Raw genomic sequence first — 7,448 nt, forward strand, 5'->3', positions numbered from 1 at the left:
TAAAGTTGAATATTTTGTGTTCTGCTAATGACAGGCATGTCGTGTTCATACTTGACAAAATTTTGTTCCCTAATTTTTACTGTTTAATTGGACTTTTACCAAGCTTTTAGCTAACAACATAAATTCACAAACTAATTTATTTTATTACAATAAATATTTATACATCATATTTTTAATTGTCTTGAGTGTATTTATTTGACAATTTTTTTAAAAAAAAATAAATAAATATTGATAGTGATGTATCGTTGGACTACTCATGAAGAACACGCATCCTAACATGTGATTTACAACTTTTTGAAAGATCTTTTATTAAATCTTTTAAAAAAATTGAGGTTGAAACTGAAAATAGAAATTTGTTTAAGTTTATACCGCGTAAAATCAAGCACATCTTATTACATTATATCGTGTATATTCAAAGGCGAATCTAAAGTGATGGGAGCAGGTTCTCGAGAATTCAGTAACTTTCATACGGATTGTAATTATCTTGAAAAAATTATTTAAAACTTAGTAACAAAGTAATTTCTTGATCCAGCTGTATAAATGAAACTTGCTTAAGCTTTGTTACTCATGACTTGACGATTCAATTCCTCTTAAGAAAATATAGCAAAGGAAACTCATAAATTTAAAACTTATAATGTGTCTATATGTATATCTTTCTTTTAGTACAATGAATCAAATGTTTACGATAAAAGTATACCTATTAAATAATTTCATTATTTTTAGTTTTAATGTTATAATTCTAATATAACTTGTTCACAAATCAAACGATCGAGTCGATCTCAAGAAGTTGGTTGTCATTTTTGGCACTATGTATGTATACGATAAATGGCATTTGAAAGATTGTTTATTGGAGAATGTCACGTTTTTCATATTACTAAAGTATAAAATGTGAATTACTATGCTCATGATTCTCTAGGTCCTTTGAATCTATAATAATTAGAGTTAGGTCTAATGGGAAAGAAGCTTTCCTTTTTTGGTTATGTCATATATATATATATATATATCTTTGACTCATATATATCTCAAGTACACTTGATTGTATATATACTTAGTAGAGAAAGAATCAGAATTTGAAATTTATAAGTCTAAATTAATAATTTGGATTAATGTTTAACGATCATTTTAATAATAAATACAAAGTTTCGATTAAAGTTATTGAGTTCAACTGAATTCGTATCAAAAAGTTAGCTCTATTGCCTCTGAATATCAGTGGTGGAGCTAGGATGTTGTAAAGGGTTTATTAAAAAAAAAATAGTTTTTTATATTTTGAATTTCTTCGTGAAATTATTGGCTCCACCACGATTGAATATTGATGCTTAACGAAGTAAAATTCTTGAAATAAAATCAAGTTGACTGTCATCAAAAGTAGGGTTTTAATTTTTCGAAATAGACATATATCTAGATTATACTTTCCCCCAAGAATTATATGGTTGAAAAACGTGTGGCAACTTTAAATTGAATGGAACTTCTTGAGAAATGTCTCATCAACTATTTATCAACAATAACTCATAAGAGTTACTTGAGTTGGGGAAGCAATATAAGGTATTTCATAAGAGAGGTCAGGAATTGATTATATTAATTATATCGTCGGTGTTTTAATTAAACTTGTTTAGTGATGTTTACATTTTTTTGTATGAAGCGAGATATTTTACACAAGTTTGTTTATTCTGTATACACAAAGAAGAGTAACGACTACGAAAAAAAACACTTCTTTATCAATATAGGGTGGTGGATCACAATTTTGCTAGGCAAGTTACTTGTTCTCTCTCACAAACGTAGACATCATGTGAGTTATTTTCAAATGTCAATGTTTTTTTTTCTTGTTTTTTCACTAGCTTTTATTTCAATACATTGTATTTAATCTCCAAAAAGGAACCAATATATATTGGACCACAAAACTTTTTGTTTAGTTTGGTATCGTGAAGTAGAAAAGACATAATGTGTGTGGCATCATACTATATTGTCACAAATGACATCATACTATTGTTGTGGAATGATGTATGATTGTAGCAAAATTTAATAATATCAAAATTTAACGAAGTTCAGTCGACCTAACACGAATTTTTGGGGATTGGGTTGTAATATGGATCCATTAGAATGCAAGACACATAGTTAATTTATGATTAATAGCTTAAAGCACCCCCAAAACTTATACTAGTAGTTCTCCATTATTTTTTATTTCTAATTACGTTTCGCATTTTGAGAATCAAATTATATGAATTTAAGAATTTTGATTAATATTTTAAGATGTATTTTTTTCATCATATTAATAGGTGAATGATTCATATTGTTTTCAAACATCTAAAGTTTAACTATTGAATTAACCTGATCTAACTTAGCTCTGAAGATGTCACGATCCAACCCACCGGACCGTGCGGGCATCCACTCTAACACCTAAGTAGGAGAACCCTCATATCCCAATAGTTAAACATGCGGAAAATTTTAACTGAAACATAGATAAATATAATAATATGATTTTATAAATAATATCCTTGGACACACTATTATTTAAAATTGTAAAGTAATTTAAACAACTCCCGTGGACCTAGTCTAAACAGGTACAAGAGCTACTGAGAGTACAACTGAACAAGATAAATAAAAGACATAGCTCCCACCATGCGGAAGGAAGAATAGAGGCTGCTGGAGAATTTATTTGTCTTCACCTAATGAAACGTCACTAATCATGCATCCAGTTTATGTCAAAATACATAGCAAGAATAGTATCAGTACAAAACACACGTACTGGTAGGCATCATCGATCAACCCGACGCCCACCCCATAATATAAGAAACCAACTAGTAAGGTAATGAATTAAACCACTCGCCTCTTCACCTTTACCCTCTCTTAAAATACCTCCAAATTACGCGGGCACTCTAACTATTAACCACCTTCCAGCCAACCTACTTAATTACTAGGTACTTGATCATAGCCTAACCATTCTAACACATAGAAAACCTTCCCAAATATGACTACCACCATTCCAACTAACCGTTCACTTCTTACCCTTACTATCTATTACTCGCCTCTTGAACATTTTACCCTTCCACTATACTCAACAAGTTCACTCATTACGACGAACAATCAAATATCTCCCATCATACACGTGCCCACTAAGTGCATCATAAACAAGTCAAGACAACACTACACTCGCATGCGCATATAAAACATATACAAGTTAATAAATATTTACGAACAACTGATAACTTCACATTTTATATCACATCATTGCCCATCTCATGGGACCCAAACCCAACAGTTAGTTATGCCGGAACGTGGCAACCGATCCAAGTTTAAACCACTCGCCTCTTCACCTTTACCCTCTCTTAAAATACCTCCAAATTACGCGGGCACTCTAACTATTAACCACCTTCCAGCCAACCTACTTAATTACTAGGTACTTGATCATAGCCTAACCATTCTAACACATAGAAAACCTTCCCAAATATGACTACCACCATTCCAACTAACCGTTCACTTCTTACCCTTACTATCTATTACTCGCCTCTTGAACATTTTACCCTTCCACTATACTCAACAAGTTCACTCATTACGACGAACAATCAAATATCTCCCATCATACACGTGCCCACTAAGTGCATCATAAACAAGTCAAGACAACACTACACTCGCATGCGCATATAAAACATATACAAGTTAATAAATATTTACGAACAACTGATAACTTCACATTTTATATCACATCATTGCCCATCTCATGGGACCCAAACCCAACAGTTAGTTATGCCGGAACGTGGCAACCCATCTAAGTTAGTTATGCCGGAACGTGGCAACCCATCCAAGTTAGTTATACTGGAACGTGGCAACCGATCCATTCAACACACCACAATCACAGTCACAAGGACATCCTCAAGATCACATATTTAGGTCATGATTTCATGGCGATCATAGTTCATATATCTCATATACAACAAGTGTGATCAATAATGCATCATTCATATACATACGCTAATTTGTCATACTTAGCCCTAGTTCATCATCTACGACTTCTTTTAGGGTTTAATCACAATTCATAATAAATCCGCAAATCAATCACTCCAATTTATGGTCTCGCATACATTCATAATTCTAGTTCCAATTATGATTTCATATTCTTATTCTTGAAACAATTCTATCCAAGATAGCAATTCTAGAATCCCTAACAAGTCATCAATTTCCCTTCTCAAGGCATAAACTCAATTACTTGATTTCTAGGAATTTTCCATGGAATTCACTCGGTGCACAAAGGTCTACACATAATCTAGAAATTACCGATGGAATTCACTCGGTGCATGAAGGTCTACACATAAACCCTACCATTGATTTACATATATTACAAGGTGAGCACAGATTTAAACTACTCAATTCATAAAACGTAGCCTACCTGGGCGCCAAGCAGTTGCACAGAGTTTTTGACTTCGATTCAGGTTTTTCGGGCTTCGCGACGGTGAATTTGGCCAAGAATCCGCAAGATATCACCACCCTCCCGCTAGAAATCTCATTCTCCTTCCTTTCCAAGCTTGGAGTAGCTTTTTTTTAGGTTTCTGGGGTGTTTTACGACTTATTTAGGTATTTTAGGAAGATGGAGAAAATAGGATTTCTTGTAATTTACGTTCTGTCTCGCGTATCCCGCTCTGGCGCCAACTCACCCCGCCCTAGCGTCGCCGCCCTGTCGACATCTAACCCACTCTGGCGGGAGAATGGCTCAGAATTTTTTCCAGATTTTTTATTCCTCCTAAATAACGATGATTCGGATCGTTACAGAAGATTGATCAAATATAACTCCCCTAAAATGAAACATGATATGTAAAAGTGAATAGAGAAAGTAGTAAATATTATCTTGACCCTTTGCAAGATTTTTTGACTATTTATAAATTAAATAATAGAAAATAAATTTTTAAATCCATCTATAAAATGAAGATTTTTTATAATTAAAAATAAAGATCTCTCGTAAAATAATAATTAAACTATAAAAAACTATAAATTAAAAATAAAAATCTCTTACTTTTATATATATATATATATATATTATCTTATTTTGATCGGCAACTATTTAAGTCAATTTCTCTTAATTGATTTTATGTAAAAATATCGACTTTTTGTTGCTAAAAGTTTGATTCATAAGCAATAAGCAAATTCAACATCTTAAAATATAGTACATAAGATAGAGCAAGGTAATTATATATTTAACTGATCGAGCAAAATAAAAATAATATTCGCTAGTTAAATGTATATACAAAAAATATGTATACTATTTTATGTATATCATACATTAATATACAAAAGAAATTACAGTTACTATATATTATTTTGATGAATGACTATTTATTTTAATTATTCTCTAATTTCTATACCTTTAGAGATGCCCGGGGTAATTTAGAGTTTAAGACAAAAAAAAAAAAAGTCTACCTAGCTAGCTAGCTAGCTAGATAGTGTAATGAGTATAAATCCAAGTTGATCCAAGATGCAAATCATAATTATGGAGAAACTTATAATTTAATAAAAGTATAATTCAAAACGACTAAGGACAAATAGAATTTACTATGAAAGTCTACCGATAGAATGAAGATACGATGCTAACTAATGTTCAAAGTTCAAGTTGATGGCTAAAGCAAGAAGGAAATTGGAAAATATATGGAATCATGGAGGGTTCACTTTTCTTTCGTAGTATAATGGCATTTGATACTGCCACTAATTAATATTTTATTTATTTTAATTTATCTTCTTTTTTTTTAAATGATAAAGTTTTACATTTCGAAATTATGATGGACTTTACACTTTCTCATTTTATTCTCATTTTTAAAATTTGCTAATTTTTTACTTTGAAGTTGGAATTAAGGGTCAAAATAGAGAAAAAAGAAGAAGAATATGTTAATTAAGGAATGTCTAGTCATGAAATTCAAAAAATTTATAACCACATAAATTCTATGATATATTTAAGAATTATATATAGATATAAAAATCTTATCGTTTTTTCTTAAATCTCTATGTTGATTTATATTTTTGAAGCATTTCCTTCTTTATAACAAATGTTTTCTATAAAAACTGAATCATTTAGATTATTCCTCTTTGCATGGATTAACCTTAGTATATAAATAAAAATCTTTATATTCTAAGCAAATAAAAAAGAAGAGGGCATAATTCACTCAATTAATATTATTTTTTTATATATAGGTTTAGTTTTAAATGGGCACACGATTAAAATCTTGATTTGTTTGTTGTTTTGGAGCTTATGATTTCATGTTCTATTATACTTTCAAATAGAGGTTTTCCACCCTTTCCTCGGGATATTGATTCACATATCGATCATCCAAAAATATTTAGCATCGCAAAATGATCACTAATTCACATAAAATAACATGTTTTTAAAGTGCAATAATTTGGGATAATTGTGCTTCGCCTAGCAATCTTTTTTGAATTTTAAGTTGTTTATACAATTACAAGTAATTCTATAACAACTTAAATGATAGTCATTAAGTATTAATTTTTCTACACTATTATTGTAAATAACTTAAATCTGACTTTTATTAATGTAGCCTCCTCAATCCTCATGCTCTTATAGTTTTATTAATGAATTAATTAATTAATGAAATGTTGAAAATTGTTGGCGCAAAGTGTCCATGATAAATATTGGAGCATGTCAATATTGCATTTGTTATTAGTGTGGTCGACTATTTTTTTATATATATTAGTAGGAGCCATCCCCTATATATATTAGCAATTTAATAAAACTATATAGAAAGAAATGTCATTAAATTTACGGCACAACTCAAATAAATGTAAAGAATTTTCAACGAAAACAATATCAATGGATTTCATCGAAAATTAGCAATTTTTTAATAATGAACAGAACTTGATAAGGATGTGAGCATCATCACATCACTAAGTGTTGGATATAAGATATATACGAGTTCATCAGAATTCAGTATTGTATATGTATCTAGAAATTTACTAAATATTTAACTATGAATTTAATTTTTATTGTATATTAACTTGAGGTTGTTGTAGAAATCAATAAACTTCAAATTCTGGATCAATCTTTAATCGCATTAGATTAATCTCTTATATTTCGAATCTTTTCAAATTTCTTAATACCTTTTTAAAATCAAATTCCAAATATAATTTTTTTTTATTCTTTTTAAAAGTGCATAAAGTTGATCATCTTGCACATTTTTCAGTAACTATATGTATTTACATTTTAAACTCCTATTTTATTTGTATTTTACTTCTTGCCCATGATCATTAGTTCTAAGGCCTAGACTAGAATAATTTGGGGTCAGACTATGTATAGTGTGGGATTTAATTAATTTATTGAACTATAAATATTCCACACTGGAAGTGGGATAAAGTACATTATTTTTGAGTACTTAAATTAATTTCCAAAATCTTTAGACTTCAATAGCCTAGGCCTATGCAGATATCTCTTATATATATATATATATATATATATA

The sequence above is a fragment of the Solanum tuberosum genome, unplaced genomic scaffold (assembly GCF_000226075.1).
Source record: "Solanum tuberosum cultivar DM 1-3 516 R44 unplaced genomic scaffold, SolTub_3.0 scf00202, whole genome shotgun sequence".
NCBI classification, from domain to species: Eukaryota; Viridiplantae; Streptophyta; class Magnoliopsida; order Solanales; family Solanaceae; genus Solanum; species Solanum tuberosum.